This window comes from Trichomycterus rosablanca, chromosome 5 (genome assembly GCF_030014385.1).
Source record: "Trichomycterus rosablanca isolate fTriRos1 chromosome 5, fTriRos1.hap1, whole genome shotgun sequence".
Classification (NCBI taxonomy): Eukaryota; Metazoa; Chordata; class Actinopteri; order Siluriformes; family Trichomycteridae; genus Trichomycterus; species Trichomycterus rosablanca.
This window is the reverse complement of record NC_085992.1, coordinates 34,677,422-34,698,995: the sequence shown is the minus strand read 5'-3', so window position 1 is coordinate 34,698,995 and position 21,574 is coordinate 34,677,422. Positions and strand designations below refer to the sequence as shown.

At 38.8% G+C, this 21,574-nt stretch overlaps 2 long non-coding RNA genes across 3 annotated transcripts; both read left to right on the top strand.

Moving 5' to 3' along the window:
• Positions 1–204: 204 nt before the first annotated feature.
• Positions 205–1,494, top strand: LOC134314486 (uncharacterized). Its single transcript, XR_010012393.1, has 2 exons — positions 205–450; positions 1,404–1,494. It is a non-coding gene; the product is annotated as an uncharacterized LOC134314486 (long non-coding RNA).
• A 9,341-nt stretch (positions 1,495–10,835) lies between these two features.
• LOC134314482 (uncharacterized) lies at positions 10,836–13,620 on the top strand. 2 transcript variants are annotated; one of them, XR_010012388.1, is made up of 4 exons: positions 10,836–10,940; positions 12,170–12,364; positions 12,453–12,521; positions 12,684–13,620. It is a non-coding gene; the product is annotated as an uncharacterized LOC134314482 (long non-coding RNA). The 2 variants fall into 2 exon arrangements; XR_010012387.1 differs by lacking the exon at positions 10,836–10,940 and having other exon boundaries at positions 11,946–12,364.
• The last annotated feature ends 7,954 nt before the right edge of the window (positions 13,621–21,574 follow it).

Below are 21,574 nucleotides of genomic sequence, written 5' to 3'. Positions count from 1 at the left end.
TCAGAATATTTTACACATTTACTTTAAAGGCCTTAGTTGACTATAATAAATTTTAACTGTTTATTGCTTAGTAATTGTTCATTTACTGCTGAGAATTGTTTTTAATTAAATGCATTGAATGTATTAAATATCTGTTTTTTTCTATAGTAAACATAAATAATTATGACTCATATACAATTACAACTGCAATATCCTATCTATTATCTTTTTTGCCCGTCATCAAAATTTTCACTTTCCTGGACTTCATTATCAATTAAATGATCAAATATAGTACAGATGTCAAACATGAGGTAGATTGCCTGATACCACTGTGTATCTTTTTAAACAGTAATTTGCAATTATATCATTTGATAATACACCTATTTTACCTTCTGTACTTATACCTGTCCTTCTTTCATCAGCAGCTTCAACTTCCTGTTTAATCATCTGAACTGATCTTCTCAAACCAATGTAAGTAAATGAAATATCTTAAACACTGCATGTCAAGGGACTGAAAAATAGGGGTGCATGATATGGACATAAAATACAATTCTCAAAAATCGATTTTCAGAATAAAGTTGATATTATTTCAAGAATAAAGTTGATATTATTTTGAGATTAAAGTCAAAATATTATGGCCATAGCAACTTTCTTGTGTTAAAATGAGAGATGTTCATGATCTCCTGGCACATCAGCACCAATTTGTTTGAATAAAAGTAAGGGGCGTAGCACCAAATTCTGGGCCCTATGCACAAGCAGTGCCCATGGGCCCCCTCCACCTCAGTCCAGACTCTTTCTAGACTCCTCAAGGGCCCTCCCCCAACTTGGGACCCTGGTAACTCAGTCCCACTTTTCACCCCACTACGACGCCCCTGGTAAAAGGACAATGAAACAGCTTTGCAATAAACTGTATTTATTTAGAAGAACGTGCGCCACCGGTGTGCTTGGTGTCTGCGTCATCACCAGTATTTTAATTCGAGCCTTATGGACTTGTACGATAAACTAAAGCCGATCAGCATCGCTATAAATGGTTGCATTGACGGGTTTAGTCATAATGTCATGTGGGTGGAAGTGTACAATACAAACAACCACTCTTTGGCCATAATATTTCAACTTCATTCTCATAATAATTTCACCTTTATTCTCGAAATATTTTTGACTTTATTCTTATAATCATTTCAACTTTATTCTCAAAACTGAAACTTACATACTGTATATATATATATATATATAGATTTTTTTTTTTATTTATTATTATTTTTTTTTTACAGTGGCCCTAGTTTGTAGGCAAACTTAAGTTTGTGCTTATGTTATTCAACCTACTGAAGACACTGTTTTGCTAAAGTACTGTTCTGGATAATGCTTGTGGCATTATTTTCTTCAACATTCAACGTTTTTCATTTCTGTTTTTGGTTTCATTTCAGAATTGAAGACCAGTGTGAGGCAGGAAATTATGGCTATTATATAATTATTTTTTATTATTAACTTATAATAAATAAAAATACTTGATAAAAATGTTGGTGTACATTAGTTTTTTTTCTGTTACTGGTTTAACTGTACTATATAGTACTATTTAAGACATTTTTTTAAGACATACATACATATATGTTAAACATGTGTAAATTTTTGTTACTATTATTCTTATTCTTCACCTTTGTCTTCTTATTAATACATTATTTGCAATAGTTGTACTTATTAATAAAGAGCAAGAACATTTGAAGTAGTCCCAGTGACCATTAAAGGTTACATATGGCTGGGGAAAGCCTTTTTAAAAATCTACTGCAGGCCAGAACTGGGCCATTATTGGCCCGATAATGGTTGTTCTGGCTAGCAGGTGGTTAAGTGCTGGCATATTGCTGGCAGTCATGGCTGGGATCCGGGCAGCCGTATACGGGCCACGGTCTAACCGTCATTCATTTTGACACTGGGCCAGATCTGGCTGCCGGATGTGGGCCGACACAAAAAGTTCCGGCATGCCGAATATGGCCCAGAACTGGGCCATACATTTTTTGCTAGCTGGGTAAAGACAAGGCAAAAGGTCAATTATTTAGATGTGGCATTTGGCTCTAAATGCAGATGCCTCTGGTAACCCCACTAAGTTGTGTTAAGCCCAGTGCACTTTACATAGCTTTCAGAGGGCAGGGCACACAGTCAGTCACCAAAAAGCATCTAGTCATTTTAAAAATATGTGTGAGAAGAAAGGGTTTGTAGGGCAATGGTAGGGTTTAGGCTTACTGATAATGTTAGGTGATTTGTACAGTAAATGGTCTACAGAGAACTTGATCTTTGCTCTTATGTTGACAATGGCGGGAGAATTCTGTCTGTTCCAGTGTCTGGTTTGCCCTTACTCACAAAACAGGGACAAGTACACTCTCCTTAATTCTCAGAAAATGATGGCTATCCACTCTGTTTTCTTTTACATATTGAAACACACACTTACATGTTTGTTGCTGTAAGCAGACTACAAAGCCATGTGACTGATATTAGCGATTAAAAATGAATAATTTGCTACATTCCTCTGACATGTCTATTAAAACTAAGGTTAATGATGTAAAAGATGGTGTACAATGTTTTTAGCTAGAGTTTGCAACTATAGATGTACATATGTAACTATAGACTGGTTTTATGTGTTGTGAAAGTGATCAAAAATCAAGATTATACAACCCCAAAACAGAAAAAATTGGGACAGTATGGAAAATGCAAATAAAATAAAAATGCAGTGTTCCTTACATTTCCTTACATTTTTGAATTCAAGCAGGATGAACTCAAGATATTTCATGTTTTATCTGCTCAACTTTATTTCATTTGTTAATAAACATCCATTCTTGCATTTTAGGTCTGCAACACATTCCAAAAAAAGTTGGGAGGGGGGCAATGTAGGGCTAGTAATGAGGTGAAAAAACTAAATACAAGTACATTGAGATCTTAGAGCAACATATGCTGCCTTCAAGATGTCATCTTTTCCAGGGACATTTATGCATTTTTCAACAAGACAATGCAAAACCACATGCTGCACACATTACAAAGGCATGGGTGAGGAAGAAGAGGGTACGGGTACTGGACTGGCCTGCCTGCAGTCCTGACCTGTCCCCAATAGAGAATGTGTGGAGAATTTTGAAACAAAAAATGAGACAACGATGACCCTGTACTGTTGCATATCTTAAGACGTGTTTGCAGGAAGAATGGGACAAAATAAAAGCTGAAACACTAAATCACTTGGTATCCTTGGTGCCAAAACATCTTTTAAGTGTGGTGAAAAGGAATAGCAGCATTACAAGTCGTAAATGCTTTACCGTCCCAACTTTTTTTGGAATGCAGGCCTGAAATGCAGGAATGGAGGTTTATTAATAAATGAAATGAAGTTGAGCAGACAAAACATGAAATATTTCAGGTTCATCCTGTCTGCAATCAAATAAAAGTCAAAGTAAATGTAAGAATCTCTGTCTTTTTTTTATTATTTGCATTTTCCATGCTGTCCCAACTTTTTCTGATTTGGGGTTGTAAAAATATTTTTAAATATTAAAAAAATACATGTTTTTATATTTTAAACATTTTGTGAATGTTTCTTTCAGGGGAGAACAGCCCCACATTATAGAGACAGTGAGTATGTTCGAGTAATCTGAATTGATGGCTGATTATATAATTAGTGTACAGTAAACAAAGCAGAAAATTACTGATTTGATTCTAAATGTAAATTATGAATGTAGAGATAAAGAATGCACTGGAAAATTGGTTTCAGCTGATTATAATTTATCAATAATTATCTGTATCGGATTGATGTTGAGATTTAGTTGAATACATACAGTATGTTGATAACAATACACCGACAAGGCATAACATTATGACCACTGACAGGTGAAGTGAATAACACTGATTATCTCTTCATTACGGCACCTGTTAGTGGGTGGGATATATTAGGCAGCAAGTAAACATTTAATCCTCAAAGTTGATGTGTTAGAAGCAGGAAAGCGTAAGGATTTGAGCGAGTTTGACACTGGAACTGGACCACGGAGCAATGGAAGAAGGTGGCCAGGTCTGATGAATCATGTTTTCTTTTACATCATGTGGATGGCCGTGTGCGTTGCTTACCTGGGGAACACATGGCACCAGAATGCACTATGGGAAGAAGGCAAGCCAGCGGAGGCAGTGTGATGCTTTGGGCAATGTTCAGCTGGGAAACCTTGGGTCCAGCCATCCATGTGGATGTTACTTTGACACATACCACCTATTTAAGTATTGTTGCAGACCATGTACACCCTTTCATGGAAACGGTGTTTCCCTGATGGCTGTGGCCTCTTTCAGCAGGATGATGCACCCTGCCATGAAGCAAAAATGGTTCAGGAATGGTTTGAGGAGCACAACAACGAGTTTGAGATATTGACTTGGCCTGGAAATTCCCCAGATCTCAATCCAATCGAGCATCTGTAGCTTACAGGAGTTAAAGGATCTGCTACTAACATCTTGGTGCCAGATACCACAGCACACCTTCAGGGGTCTAGTGGTGTCCATGCTTCAACGGGTCAGGGCTGTTTTGGCAGCAAAAGGGGGACCAACACAATATTAGGAAGGTGGTCATAATGTCATAATGCCTAATTGGTGTATGTGATGACACAGTTTTTGTATTGCAGAGGAGCTGTTAGGCAGCTGGGATTGTTGTGCTTAAAGGCCGTATGAAATATTTAAGATGAGTATGACTCACAGAAAATACTGCACCAGAACACTAACAGAAACACTTGTTAGTGCAGGAGAACATTGTTACTACCCTCTGTCCACTTCGCCAATGGGGACAAACATTTTTATATGACAAAACTATAAGATCAAGGTCTGTTTACAGTAGGGATTAATGACTGTATGCATTATTGTTTCATTTCATTCAGCTATGGTCAACTTATAATAAACAAATATTATTTTTCAGATGTAGATGCAATAAAATGCAAAGAGAAGGTCATTTATCCATATTATGCAGAAATGCAACCAAGTTCTCTGGGCCAATGCTGATCTCAGATGGACCAAAGGACATGTGTGCTGTGCTCATTTTAGGAATGTTCCGCCAGATAAAGACAATAAGGACCATCCAGACTGTTATCAGTGCTTATGGTATGGGTGACTAGCAAATGTGTGAAGATAGTATTTAAATATAAAGCATATATTGGGATTTTAAAGAGACATATGCTTCCATTAAGGAAACATGTTTCCCCTCTGGATCTCCATGGTTGTATCAGACAATGCCAGGCCTCATTCTCCATACACTGAAACAAAATAGCTTTGTAGACACAGAGTGTGTGTGCTTGACTGGTCTGCTTGCAGTCCAGATTTGTCTCCTGTTAAAAATGCATGATGCATCATGAAGAGGCGAATCAGACAACGGCGACCACAGACTGTTGATCAGCTGAAGTTGTATCAAGCAGGAATAGGTCGGAAATTCGACTTGCAGAACAACTTGCTAATAGTATCTAAATGAATAAAAAGTGTAATTAATAGTATGGGTGATGTAACACAATGACAAACATGCGTCTGTCCCATTTTTTTTTAGTTTGTTATATGCATTAAATTCTAAATTAGTTTATATTTAGAAAATAAAGTGGTACAGTGGTAGCCTAGTGGGTAGAGATTTGGGCTATTAATTGGAATACTTGAGCAAGGCTCTTAACCCTGTCTTCTCTAGAGGCGTCATACAGTAGCTAACCCTGTGCTCTGACCCCAGCTTCCAAAGAAAAAAGAAATTTCATTGTCCAGGGTGTCCCAAAATGAACTGACATTTTAATTTTTAATAAAACACATTTTTTTATTTAAACATTAATAATGTTTTTGCTTTATTTGAAGGTGAAGACATGCAGGTTATGTATGAAACAAAACATCTGACAAATGACCGCCTCGACCGTGGCAGCACATGTTCACTCTTTTGATGAAATTTTCCACGACATTGACATTGCTGAGAAATTTCTTTGAGGTCCTCAATGGATTGTAGTTTGTTGGTGTACACTTTATCCTTAAGATAACCCCAAGGAAAGAAGTCTAACGGCGTCAAGTCACATGATCTTGGCGGGCAGTTCACATCACCATTTTTAAAGTGAATTTTTACAATTTCAATTGTTCAATTGTGTACCTTTTCATGATTTAACCTCAACGTTTATTAATGACAGCAATTTAAAAATCTCTAACTCAGGTTTTGCCGCGAAAAAATGGCGGCAAATTTAAAATGTCAGTTCATTTTGGGACACCCTGTACTTTAAATGTACAGTGTATCACAGAAGTGAGTACACCCCTCACATTTCTGCAGATATTTAAGTATATCTTTTCATGGGACAACACTGACAAAATGACACTTTGACACAATGAAAAGTAGTCTGTGTGCAGCTTATATAACAGTGTAAATTTATTCTTCCCTCAAAATAACTCAATATACAGCCATTAATGTCTAAACCACCAGCAACAAAAGTGAGTACACCCCTTAGTGAAAGTTCCTGAAGTGTCAGTATTTTGTGTGGCCACCATTATTTCCCAGAACTGCCTTAACTCTCCTGGGCATGGAGTTTACCAGAGCTTCACAGAATGCCACTGGAATGCTTTTCCACTCATCCATGACGACATCACGGAGCTGGCGGATATTCGAGACTTTGCGCTCCTCCACCTTCCGCTTGAGGATGCCCCAAAGATGTTCTATTGGGTTTAGGTCTGGAGACATGCTTGGCCAGTCCATCACCTTTACCCTCAGCCTCTTCAATAAAGCAGTGGTCGTCTTAGAGGTGTGTTTGGGGTCATTATCATGCTGGAACACTGCCCTGCGACCCAGTTTCCGGAGGGAGGGGATCATGCTCTGCTTCAGTATTTCACAGTACATATTGGAGTTCATGTGTCCCTCAATGAAATGTAACTCCCCAACACCTGCTGCACTCATGCAGACCCAGACCATGGCATTCCCACCACCATGCTTGACTGTAGGCATGACACACATCTTTGTACTCCTCACCTGATTGCCGCCACACATGCTTGAGACCATCTGAACCAAACAAATTAATCTTGGTCTCATCAGACCATAGGACATGGTTCCAGTAATCCATGTCCTTTGTTGACATGTCTTCAGCAAACTGTTTGCGGGCTTTCTTGTGTAGAGACTTCAAAAGAGGCTTCCTTCTGGGGTGACAGCCATGCAGACCAATTTGATGTAGTGTGCGGCGTATGGTCTGAGCACTGACAGGCTGACTCCCCACCTTTTCAATCTCTGCAGCAATGCTGACAGCACTCCTGCGCCTATCTTTCAAAGACAGCAGTTGGATGTGACGCTGAACACGTGCGCTCAGCTTCTTTGGACGACCAACGCGAGGTCTGTTCTGAGTGGACCCTGCTCTTTTAAAACGCTGGATGATCTTGGCCACTGTGCTGCAGCTCAGTTTCAGGGTGTTGGCAATCTTCTTGTAGCCTTGGCCATCTTCATGTAGCGCAACAATTCATCTTTTAAGATCCTTAGAGAGTTCTTTGCCATGAGGTGCCATGTTGGAACTTTCAGTGACCAGTATGAGAGAGTGTGAGAGCTGTACTACTAAATTGAACACACCTGCTCCCTATGCACACCTGAGACCTAGTAACACTAACAAATCACATGACATTTTGGAGGGAAAATGACAAGCAGTGCTCAATTTGGACATTTAGGGGTGTAGTCTCTTAGGGGTGTACTCACTTTTGTTGCCGGTGGTTTAGACATTAATGGCTGTATATTGAGTTATTTTGAGGGAAGAATAAATTTACACTGTTATATAAGCTGCACACAGACTACTTTTCATTGTGTCAAAGTGTCATTTTGTCAGTGTTGTCCCATGAAAAGATATACTTAAATATCTGCAGAAATGTGAGGGGTGTACTCACTTTTGTGATACACTGTATATATGACAAATAAAGGCCTTCATCATCATCTTCCTTTTCTTTTTTTTCTTCTTGTATAGTAGCAACCTGGAACAGTCAACATTTTGTCCTGCATAGTTAATAGGTTACTAAAAGAATCTTATATTACAGTGTTAACAGGGTATTAATAAGGGACAGTGGTAGCCTATTGGGTAGAGCTTTGGGCTATCAACTGAAAGGTTGAGAGTTCAATCCCAGCTTTACCATGCAGCCACTGTTGGGCCCTTGATCAAGGCCCTTAACCCTCTCTGCTCCAGGGGCGCCATACAATGGATGACCCGGTGCTCTGACCCCAGCTTCCAAACAAGTTGGAATATGTGAAGAAAGAATCTCGTTGTACTGTATATGTATATATGACAAATAAAGGCGTTCTTCTTCTTCTAATATTGCACAGTTCTCAACACTCATGTATCTATATCATATCCAAAACTACAACAAAAACAATCCAGTCATCCACAGTAATGTATTGTCTGTCAGCTACTGTATGTACAGCACATTGTGTGTTTGGGAAATAAACAAGCGGTACCTGTGGGGTGTTGATGGGCAGCCGTGTTGCGTGTCCTGGATAGTGTGCTGGATGGACAGCATGATAGATGGGTCTTTACCCAAGGTTCTGTGCTGAGATACGCATCATCAGCATGAGTCTTTGATTGTGACTTATGGTGAGTGATGTCAAGGACACGATCAGAAAAAAGGCAGACCCAGGAAAGGCAATGGAAAATAGAGATATGAACCACATGGATTGTAAAATGGATGTAAAAAGAGATTAGATAAGAAATGTAAGAACTGCAAGTGTGCTTTGTGTAACTTTGTAATTTAATGCATCATGATATGGGTGTTTCACCAAGATGAAATTTCCTGCATGGTCGCCAATATCCTGACTTCAATTATGTTTAAATAATAATTTTAGAAACCCCTTGAATGATGGGTAAGTTGATATATTTTTTGCTGTCTTAATTGTTCCCCTTGTTGTTTAAAGCACAGTTTAAAGGCTTTCTGCACTTGGTTAAAATGGTTATTTCAACAAAAAGGTGTTAATTATGCATCAAATCATATAATTTGTACTTACTATGGGTTAAAAACAGGCTGTTAAGCCATGGCCAGAGCCACACCCCAATTCATAATGCAATAAAAGGAAATCTGACCTCTAGCACACCACTGTAGGTGTTAACATTTAGCTGTCACTGCCTTTGACCAGACCCTGGAAACTGCTGCATGACTCTACACCTACTGAAATACACTATAACTCCTTATCATGTGCATTGTTTTAAATCTGAAGAATGAATGGGACAAAGATTGGACATACATTTAAATGTTTGCATAAGACATGCAAGTGAGGTGAATTGGAGACACTAAATTGTCCATGACTGTGTTTGATATAACCTTGTGAACTGATGAACCTTGTGTAATGAGTGACTATCGTTCCTGTCATGAACGTGACCAAAGTGTAAAACATGACGTTAAAATCCTAATAAATAAACAAACATTTATCATACATTTATTACCTTACTTTTCAGGACCTTTATAAATATCACTTTCAATTCCAGAGTAAATGTTTTACTTTATGATTTAATATAAAATAAACCCAAGATGATAAAAAGACAAGGCAAATTGTACTTATGTACTTACAGATTGCATTTATGTCTCTGCTCAGCATGTCTGTTTTTCTCACTGCATTCAGTGTACTCAGTGTTTTTTTTGTTTGGTTCAAATAGTTGTTGGGTTTCTGCTTGACTTCTGTTCAGCTCTTAACTTGTAATATTTAATGCTAAGTTAAAACTAAAATACAGCTGTTTCTTATGTTATGTTGTGATTTTTAAAATAGCTAGTCTACAACTGTTTTAATAGTTCCATGTAAGTGTAACATACAATTATCTACACAGTACCACAGTGCAAATAGTGTAGCGTTTAGAAATCAGACATAAAAAAAGGGAAAAAAAAGATTTGTGATTACAGGACTACAAACTAGGCCATCAGATTATTGTCAAAAATATTACATTTCCTCTCTCACGCGCTCTCTGGTAGTCCCGCTCAGTCTAATCAGGCCTGTGCTCACTTAGTCACAAATACTCTACTCTCATTTGCACTAATCATCATTAAGCCTAATGGCATTAACTCCGTGCTAATTGAAAATAATGCAAGACCATCATAATCGGGCCCAGTTGCATCCTCACACTCAGGGCTCCAGAGTTTGTTCCAAGTGCTAAAAATAACATACTTTTGCTTAGTTTGCATTTTAATCTAAACATACTGAGGCATGCTGAGTCTTGGATGATTGAATGGCCCTTTTTGAGACAGCAGGTGAAGGAAAAGAAATTCCATAAACAAAAACACCAACTCCACAGTGATTGGCTATTAAAGATATGTGAACAGGGGTCGGTACTGCTATGCCTGGGTTCACATACAGCATACAAAACTACACAATGTTAAAATACATCTAAAACATTATGATACAGTTACCAGTTTGTAATTAGTGGATATTGTGGTGCCAGTCCTTATTGTTAATAAGATTTAAAGTCTAAACAATGAAAGATTCCACCTTTTTTATGGTGTTAAAAGTCTAAAAAAAGAGTTTGTTTTGAAGTGAAGCTTTATTATAGTATGACCAAACTTATGGAGGAGCTCAAAAGTATGTCACTAAATGAAATAAAACACATTTTAAATTGTCTTGAATTGTCTTAAATTGTCTCTTGACTTGACTTGACTCATGGATGCAAGTGTTGTGACTAAATAAATACTATAAATACAAAAGTTGTATCTCTCAGTAGCTCCCAGGTGGCGCAGCGGGCATAATCGTCAGTGCCTGCAGCAAACACTAATGGACTACTTGCACAACTACTTCCGCATTTTCTTTAGTGCTGCTCCAGCGTTTCCGGTTTGGCATTTCCGGTTTTTCACTACATTCGCAATGGCGGTATTTTTCAGTCGGTGTTTGCAAGAGCTTCCAAAAATGAACATTAACGACATTCATCGGATATGTAAGAAGACCAGTAAAGCCTCCTCTAGCAAGCTGGAGAAGGGCTTTAAACTGTATGCCTCGTCATACATCCACAACTACGAAGGTAAGGAAACGCTTATCTTATATTTTAGGTTAGCCCGCGAAGTACAGAAAGAAGCTACTTAGCTAGCGTTAGCAAGGGTAACTACATTAGTGTTAGCTGGGTTAGTTTGTCCTGTTGACAAGTGTAAGTATTATGTTGAAACTGCAACTTGGCTGTTGTTCATGATATTTACTTCTAGGCATGTTTTCCATTAACATTAATACGTTTTATGTCTTTTTTCACCCTGTTATGCTGTAATGGTCAGTATTGCTAACACAGCTTAACAGCATGAAAACGTTGCTAATTTGTTTACTAACGATGAGGTAACTAGCTATCTAATGTACAAACTGTACAATTAATTTGTATGTTATTTTTATTTAGTGTCGAATAGGGACAGGCTGTCAGGGGAGGCCAGTGTGAGAGCCTTGTGCTACAGATCCATGAAGAAGAACGAGTCAGCGCACAGCTTACGAGTAGGGAGGAAGTGTAGGGCTAAACCAGGGGTTTCAGACTTCACTCCTGTGTCCACAGCACTGCAGAGTTTAGCATTAACTTCATTTAATGTTCACTTCTTATATAACTGTCTTGTTCTAAAATTGGAAAAAGCTGTTGGCATCCAGGAGCTGAGTTTGACCCTCTATGGCAGTGTTTCTCAGTCATGTTCCTGACCACTCCATACAGTTTTAAATATTCCATGATTCAACGTACCAAGAATTCAATATACCTAATCTAGAGTTACCAGAAGTAGCATTAAGAGACACTGCTCTAGCAATGAACATATTGGCAATCCAGGATTCCTAAAGTCAGTCTTATGAACGCCATACTTAGCAATTTTTTGTGTTTCCCCCACATGACCAGCCTTTACTTAGGTAATGAGCTGAATCTGGTGGAAAAATATGCAACACATAGGGTTTAATGACTGGGTTGGGATCTCTTTTTGCTCTGAAGTTCAGATGTTCAAATCAGTGTTCACTGTTCTTTGATGTTCTAGGTTCTATATCCAAAACCTATTGCTATAAATTAAGCAAGCGGTTCCAGGTTCCATTCTTGGGGTGCTTATGCCATACATATTTTTTCTCTCCATTTTAAAACACTTTACTCAGCCTCACCCACGAGGAACTTAATTTGTTAATTAGTTCAATCAGGTTTTAGATAAGTTAAAACAAAAAATGTGATGTGGGATCACCAGCACTGGTATAGGAACCCATGAATTAAACAAAGTCATTACTAATTTGCTTACCCCCTTACAGATCGGGCTACGTGATTCATCTCCTGTTGTGCTGACACACACATGCAGTTCATGTGTTGCAGGCACTGCCCTATGCAACCACATAGTGGCTTTGCTTTTTCAAACTGCACATTTCTCTCAGCTCAGTGTGCCAGTAGTTCCTCCTGTGCACAGCTGTACTGAAACTGAACAGCGCTGGCACAAACCTCGGACAATTGTAAGTTTATAATAATCACACTTGATAAGCATTCTAATTTAATGCACTGTCTGAACTACATTGCAGCAACGTTTGTCTCTCTTATTAGGGTGTAAAGCCAGGACCAATCAACAACATGATCACCTGTGCCAAATCAAAAGTCTCAAGGCGTAGTTAGGTAAGGTGATTCATTACTTTACAAATCTGCTCATTAGACCTGCAGTTGTACAATTTACCTGCTCTACCACAACTGAAATGTATAAATAGTTATAATTAACTTTAATTTATTATTAACCTGAATGCTTATAGTTTGGGGTATTGTCTCTACTTAAATTTGTAGGAGTGGACTCTACAGGGGCATGGTGGGCCCTTTACCGGATCCATGCATGTTTAGAGTGGCAGAGGCTTATGAAAAATTCAGCCTTGAAGACAAGCCGCTGGTGACCACCATGGGCATGGAACTCAACAAGCCAGCTGTGCAGTGTGCATTTGGTATGGTGCAGGAGGGCAGTGTTCTGTCATATCAGCAGCCTGTTTTACCATCACGACACATCACGCTGCATCCTGATGTTCTATCAACCCCACTTCTGCCTCTGAAAGACCACCACCTTGATGCACCCACCTGTGCTTTTGTGTGCACTGAACAGGAGCTTTTTGATATGGCTCACAAAATTGAGGTGTCAACTCGGGAGCAGAGTTCTTGGGCTGAGTGGCATCTGCTCCGCAAGCCTAGAGTAACAAATAATTAATAAATAATAATAATAAATAATAATAAATAATAAATATTGGAAACAGAATTTGTTTAGACTTAATGTTTTAATGTACAAAAAGTATACAAAATATTTACAGAACCTGGTGTGTCTAAAATATGCTCTTTTACAGTTTAATAAATACATAATTTGTGGACAGAAATGAGAAAATGTAAATATTGAATATTCTGTATACTTATTAAATTATAGGGCGGCACGGTCGGTAGCACTGTCGCCTCACAGCAAGAAGGTCCTGGGTTCGATCCCCAGGTGGAGCGGTCCGGGTCCTTTCTGTGTGGAGTTTGCATGTTCTCCCCGTGTCTGTGTGGGTTTCCTCCGGGTGCTCCGGTTTCCTCCCACAGTCCAAAGACGTGCAAGTGAGGTGAACTGGAGATATAAAATTGTCTGTAACTTTTCAATATAACTTGTGAACTTGTGAAGTGTAAAACATGATATTAAAATCCTAATAAACAAACAAAATTAAATCATATGTTTACTTAATAAAAGATTGTTTGTGTTTTTGTGAAACAGTGCATTGTGTTTTTATGTAAAGAACCGGTGTGTAATGCAAATTATTTACATGTTTGCTTAATTAAATCAGGAGCTGAATTTAAAGTGTTGAGAAATACAACAGTATAAATTACAGAGGGCATGGGGTCCCTAGGACTGGAGTTGATAACTACTGCTTTATTTTTATTTAACCCATACCTTAACTAGTGCTTTGTTTTGATAGTTTCACAACAGGCATGCCACTGTAAATAACTGGCTAATGTTTACTGTATGGGAAAGGGAAATTAATTTGCCGTGGAGCCTGAGTGCTGTAGCTGTTCCATTAAAAAAGCAATGGTACTGCACCCTTCGTCAATCTTCTCCGATTATCTGGAATTTTTGGTTCAACCAAGTGGTCTGGTAAGAAATGTCTGCTACAGACCTTCGTATAAGGCGAAATAGTAAAGTGGTCCCGACGGATGTTTATTAGCCACTGCCTCCTGAGTTCATAGCTGGGAAGCTATGAAAACTTCCATTAAACTTCGCCGACGCCGAGCAAAGAGGAACACAACAGTGCTCTGAATATTTCTTGAGCTGTTTCTGAAAACGTTCCGATTTAAAAACTTTACACCGGACACTCATTTTAATCTCACGAAGGTTTTGCATATGCCGATGAATGTAAACAATACTACCGGAAACGATCAAGCCGCACTATTTGAAAACGGAAATGCGTCATAGCCTTGAGTGCAAGTAGTCCATTGGCCACTCTGTCTGCTAGGGGGCGGGATGTCCGGACTATGTGGGTGGGGTCTTCAAATGCTGTGCAAGGACCCTGATTAGCAGATAGAGGCGCCTGTGCTGAATGCATTGGCGAAAAGAAAAGGTCCGCTAGGACTGCGCACGGAGGAGGCGTGAGCAGCAATATACCTTCTTCGAATGCAATCAGGGATCTTTAGCAGCGGAAGACAATGCTAAATCGGGAGAAAATGCATAAATAAATAGAAAAAAAAGTTGTGTCTCACAAGTATGGAAAACATTAAATGCTGGTAAAAAACTAAGATTATAATTCTATTTTGAAATGTATAAATTGTTCACTTGCTTTACTATAAAAGGCAATTGTTTAGCATTTAGATAAAAGTAAATTTTACAAAGTGGACCTTAAAGGATATATATTTTGCCCAACACTGCCAAGAATGTTGTACAAAAATACAATGGTCTCATCTTTGTTTGCCAATAGTTTGTTTGAACAGAAAAACTACATACAGTATATGTTATATATGTTAACTAAATGCCTGACTCTTCAAGATTGGAATCTTTCATCATGGTGAATTGCTATATAAATACTTTGGGTAGAAAACTTCCTCTTATCACATTCAGAAATCCAGGGTATTTAGATTCACTGTCTTATATAATAGCTGTTCATACCATCATTGATTCTTCTCTGTACTTAGCTGCCAGCAGACATTATGTATTGAAGACATTAGTTGGCAGTTAACAAACATAATCCGTCCAGGTTCTGTAGAGGAGATCTGATACATATTGATTCATTTAACCATTTTTCACATCTCTTGGGGATTCAGATTTTGTTTTCTGCATCAATGTATCTTGGTTCCTTAAGGGCATCCTGCTATCCCTATAATCTTTGTGGAGCTAACACTATACAGTTATGTGATTGTTATTTTATTTTGTTTACACATTTCAACTATCCTATCCCATCCAATCCCATCCTATCCTATCCTATGATGTTTGTTCATCTTTAACATGTCTTTTTTGCTTTTAAGGCTGGTCAACATAAAAATGATATGATTTAGTTTTTGAAAGTAACACTTCTGCAGTTTGAGTACCTGCTATTTGGAGAATGAACTCTCTGAACTACCTCATCCTCGCTTGTTACTTTGGAAGCCTGCTTAAATGTAAAATCGAATGGCCACATGAACAACAATTGGCCTGTTGTTCATATAGAGGTGGGGTAGTAGTAAGCCGGACAGGGTCTTCTCGTAACTGATGCAACTACGACCTCTGTTGGCTGATTGATGGCGGCTGCACATGGGTGCGTTGATCAGGGTGTGTCTCTCCGTACACAGGGCTGATCCGCCTAGTGCAGGTGAAAAAATGCATACGGCTGCTGCCCACGTGTCAGAGGGGGCTTGGGTAAACTTCGTTCTCCTCAATCAGAGCGGGTATCGGCATTAGTGGAGAGGAAGCATGATGCAATTGGGCAATTGGACGCGCTAAAAGTTGGGAGAAAAAGGGGGAGAAAATGCATAAACAAAATATTTATATATAAAATAAAATGTAAAATTGAATCAGTCCTAATTGTTCCCTGCCCAATTGCCTACTTTAAGTGTGTTTTGCATCCTAGTTAAAGCTTAGGTTAGTCCTCATGAAGATTAGTGCTCATAAGCCAATGCTCTTTAAAACTTTAATCGTTGTCTTATATGTGCATATCAGTGCATTCATTGTCAGTGCTCTTTTATAGATACAACTGTTAATTGGTAGTCATCAGAACAGAACTCATCTGTGAAGCTGTGTCTGTAAGTGCAATTTTTCCCACATTAAAGTCAGGCTTCTCCTTCATGTGGTGTTTCTATCACTTCTCCATGTTCTTGTATTTGAGAAAGAAGGAGGCACTGCTGTGTGTAATGGAATTCTGTACCTGCTCAGTCACACAAGCTCAACCCAGCTGAGCTGCTCTGAGTGGAGATGAATTGAAAGCTGTGGTGAAGCATTCAACACAAATGAGTTCATATAAGTTATTAAAGAGAATTTCTTTCTACTTTATTTTAAAAAAGAAGCAATATGACTTAATATGAAGAATTGAGTATGTTTTACTTTTATCTAGTTATGTTCATAAATTATCATTCTTGCTTTGTTTTAAGTACATTTTAACACAGACATTATTTTATCTGTGTACACTAGGTATGATAACAAAATAATTTATTTTCATTAAATACTGGGCGGCACAGTGACTTGGTGGGTAGCACAGTCGCCTCACAGCAAGAAGGTCCTGGGTTCGATTCCCAGATGGGGCGGACCGGGTCCTTTCTGTAGAGTCTGCATGTTTTCCCCGTGTCTGTGTGGGTTTCCTCCCACAGTCCAAAGACATGCAAGTGAGGTGAATTGGAGATACAAAATTGTCCATGACTGTGTTTGACATTAAAGTTGTGAACTGATGAATCTTGTGTAACCATTAACTACCGTTTCTGTCTTGATGTAACCAAAGTGTGTAAAACATGACTTTAAGTAAATAAATAAATTATTAAGTCATTAAATACTGGTTTGGGCGGCATAGTGACTCTGTGGGTAGCATTGTTACCTCACAGCAAGAAGGTCCTGGGTTTGAATTCAAGGTGGAGCAGTCTGGGTTCTTTCTTTGTGGAGTTTGCATGTTCTCCCAATGTCTGTGTGGGTTTCCTATAGGTGCTCTGGTTTCCTCACACAGTCCATATGCATGCTAAAATAGTTCTAGGTATGAATGCGTGTGTGTGTGTATGTGTGTGTGTTTGCCCTGTGATGGACTGGCAACCTGTCCGAGGTGTTTCCTACCTTTGCCCAGTGAATTGGACCCTGAATAGGATAAAGCGGTGGTAAAACACGCAATGAATTAATAAATAAATAGGTGAGGGCTTGGAAACCCTTAGGTTAGGCTGCTTTTTTTTTTAAACACACACTACATGAATTTAAGTGTGTATGTGACTATTTGTTGGGTTGGTGCAACATGGTTCAGGCTCAGGAAAGTAAGTCACGGTCATTACTGGAAGGAAGAGAAGCTTGAAACAAAGCTTGGCAACAAAGCAGAATGTTATGCAGTAGTGTTGCCAGACAGGTCCAGAGATCCAGAGAGAGTAGGAGGGTGTGATATAGAGAGTTGTGTAGTTTTATAGTATACATTCAGATTTGATAGCATTCAAATAGGCATCAGTGGTAATGTGGTAATCAGTGGTAATATGTGTTTTAATAACGTATACTGTACTGTATATGCTGTGGTGAAACTTTTTAGCTTGGCTTGCTAATATGAATGTGAACACCTTCTGACAGCCTCTGCATCACCTCCCTCTACTCTGCACCTCTCCTCACATCCCAGTAATATGTTCCTCTTATCACACAGGTGCCACGTGGACTCTCATTCCAGCAGCTTCATTTCCAAATTCAATTACCTCAATCAGTCCTTATTGTTTCTTTGTGACGTTTTAACCTGGGGACCTTCGTTGTCTAATCAAATTTATTTATTTTTCCTGTCACTGATTGATATTGACAGACGTAAGTACTAATAGAGATATTGCTCAGGCCGCACTGTGCTGCATAGAGTCAGAGGTCCTGGTTTGATCCCTGCTCAGAGGTAACAGTCTGTGAGATTTGACATGTTCTCTCTGTAGTGCATTTTCTCCTGGCACTCCTGTTTTTATATGTGCATTTATAGATTTGCCAGAGGCTTTAACCCAGAGACCCTTAATACAAAAAACTACTATTAAAAAACTGAGACTTTGTTACAGCGAGTTATCTCTGTGTTTGGCTTCCCATCTACTCAAAAATGTTTTTAGGTCACTAAAAATTATGCTTTTTAGAGACACCACCCAGGGTAAAAATATGAGAAAAGTCAATTTTCTTGCTTTTGTGTAGATGGGTAAAACACAACATTTCAATAACATTGACAAAGACAGGATGCCCATTGCTCATTGTCTTGACATAACAGCAAGCAACTGGCTTATATTCTCTTAGTAAATTTGTGTTTTGAGATACTTATTAACAGTAAATGCAATTTGTGGAGTAGCCCTTTGGTTTAAGAAGAGTCTTTATGACAGAGAAGTAACAATAGTTCAACTGTTAAACAGTTCAACTGTTTAACCATCTAAGCAGCAAAGCAGCGTTGTTAAATGCTACATAATTATTATTATTCTCATTATTTATTCGTTCATTGTCTGTTTTACAACCGCTTTATCCTTTGTCAGGGTCATGGTGGGTACAATTCACTGGGCAAAAGGTAGAAAACACCATCACTGGAAAAAACACACACATCTAGGGCAATTTAGTATCTCCAGTTAACCTGACTGCATGTCTTTGGATTGTGGAAGGAAACCGAAGCACCCAAAGGAAACCCACGCAGAGAACATGCAAACTTCCCACAGAAAGAACCCGGACTGCTCCACCTGAGAATCGAACCCAGGACTTTCTTGCTTTAAGGCGACAGTTCTACCCACCAAGCCACCGTGCTGCCCTATTATTATTGTAATTATTATTATTTGTATTTTTGTGTGTACATGTCCATCAATGTACAGTGTATCACAAAAGTGAGTACACCCCTCACATTTCTGCAGATATTTAAGTATATCTTTTCATGGGACAACACTGACAAAATGACACTTTGACACAATGAAAAGTAATCTGTGTGCAGCTTATATAACAGTGTAAATTTATTCTTCCCTCAAAATTACTCAATATACAGCCATTAATGTCTAAACCACTGGCAACAAAAGTGAGTACACCCCTAAGAGACTACACCCCTAAATGTCCAAATTGAGCACTGCTTGTCATTTTCCCTCCAAAATGTCATGTGACTCGTTAGTGTTACTAGGTCTCAGGTGTGCATAGGGAGCAGGTGTGTTCAATTTAGTAGTACAGCTCTCACACTCTCTCATACTGGTCACTGAAAGTTCCAACATGGCACCTCATGGCAAAGAACTCTCTGAGGATCTTAAAAGACGAATTGTTGCGCTACATGAAGATGGCCAAGGCTACAAGAAGATTGTCAACACCCTGAAACTGAGCTGCAGCACAGTGGCCAAGATCATCCAGCGTTTTAAAAGAGCAGGGTCCACTCAGAACAGACCTCGCGTTGGTCGTCCAAAGAAGCTGAGTGCACGTGCTCAGCGTCACATCCAACTGCTGTCTTTGAAAGATAGGCGCAGGAGTGCTGTCAGCATTGCTGCAAAGATTGAAAAGGTGGGGGGTCAGCCTGTCAGTGCTCAGACCATACGCCGCACACTACATCAAATTGGTCTGCATGGCTGTCACCCCAGAAGGAAGCCTCTTCTGAAGTCTCTACACAAGAAAGCCCGCAAACAGTTTGCTGAAGACATGTCAACAAAGGACATGGATTACTGGAACCATGTCCTATGGTCTGATGAGACCAAGATTAATTTGTTTGGTTCAGATGGTCTCAAGCATGTGTGGCGGCAATCAGGTGAGGAGTACAAAGATAAGTGTGTCATGCCTACAGTCAAGCATGGTGGTGGGAATGCCATGGTCTGGGGCTGCATGAGTGCAGCAGGTGTTGGGGAGTTACATTTCATTGAGGGACACATTAACTCCAATATGTACTGTGAAATACTGAAGCAGAGCATGATCCCCTCCCTCCGGAAACTAGGTCGCAGGGCAGTGTTCCAGCATGATAACAACCCCAAACACACCTCTAAGACGACCACTGCTTTATTGAAGAGGCTGAGGGTAAAGGTGATGGACTGGCCAAGCATGTCTCCAGACCTAAACCCAATAGAACATCTTTGGGGCATCCTCAAGCGGAAGGTGGAGGAGCGCAAAGTCTCGAATATCCGCCAGCTCCGTGATGTCATCATGGAGGAGTGGAAAAGCATTCCAGTGGCAACCTGTGAAGCTCTGGTAAACTCCATGCCCAGGAGAGTTAAGGCAGTTCTGGGAAATAATGGTGGCCACACAAAATATTGACACTTTAGGAACTTTCACTAAGGGGTGTACTCACTTTTGTTGCCGGTGGTTTAAACATTAATGGCTGTATATTGAGTTATTTTGAGGGAAGAATAAATTTACACTGTTATATAAGCTGCACACAGACTACTTTTCATTGTGTCAAAGTGTCATTTTGTCAGCGTTGTCCCATGAAAAGATATACTTAAATATCTGCAGAAATGTGAGGGGTGTACTCACTTTTGTGATACACTGTATGTATGGTTAAAGTCTCTTTTTTCAAGATAACATAATAAAGACATTTCTAATAGAGTCAGTGCTTACTTTATTATTCGCCAAGGACCAGATGTACAAGGAATTTCTCTTGGTGAAGGTGTCAACATATATACATCTAATTAAATAATAGAAAATAAACATTATATGTAAACATAGAATTAACAATACTATAAACAATACAGCAGCGACAAATAACAGAACAGTGCACTGACAGACTTCAAGTAAAAATAGATAGGTAGTAGATAAGGTGCATATGTGCATTGACTAAGGGAAAAATGTGGAAATGTTTTTTTGTACTTTGTAACTTTTGTCTACATTTTTAGATAGACAAGTTACTGTGTCTTGTCTAATACTGCAATTCTAATGCAGTCTTGTCTCTATTGGCATTTTGTTTAAACAGACATCAGCAACATGTGTGCTTTCACTTTCACTTATTTTTCATTACTGCCGGTTTACTGCCTCCTGCTTGTCTGCTGAACATCTAAAAACCTCTTACTTTTATGCTAAACCAGAAAAACTCTGTGCTTTCGAAAGTTCATGTTGAGTGGCTTTTTAAGGCAGGTATTGATTGAGTATAAATCAAACACTAGAATTCTATCCATCCATTCACACACAATAAAATTTAGATTAGAGATTTGTGAGCATTGCATTATCTCTCGACAACATCACAGTACAGTTAAAATCTCATAAGTCTATAGACATATTTAATTGTCACTCTGTGGTTGAACACAGATAATTGGACCTGTATGAAATGAATGTAGGCTACTTCTATATTCATTACTCTGCAGCATTTCTGTCTGAGCAGCTGGCATTATTTATAATATTAGAGAAATATTATATAAATTCCTCATTTCTCACACATTGACCTTTTTTAAGTTATAAGATGTCTTCCTTCTGTCTAGCAGTTCTGTTTTTAAACTTAAATTCTGCAAAGCTATTTTAAATTTCAGAGGCATTTATTTTGGTCTGAGTCAGTAACCGTTTCTGTCCTTTTTTAAGTAAGTAATTTTTTAATGACAAAGTTATCAGTTATATTAGTGGTTTGCCTGTTAAAATT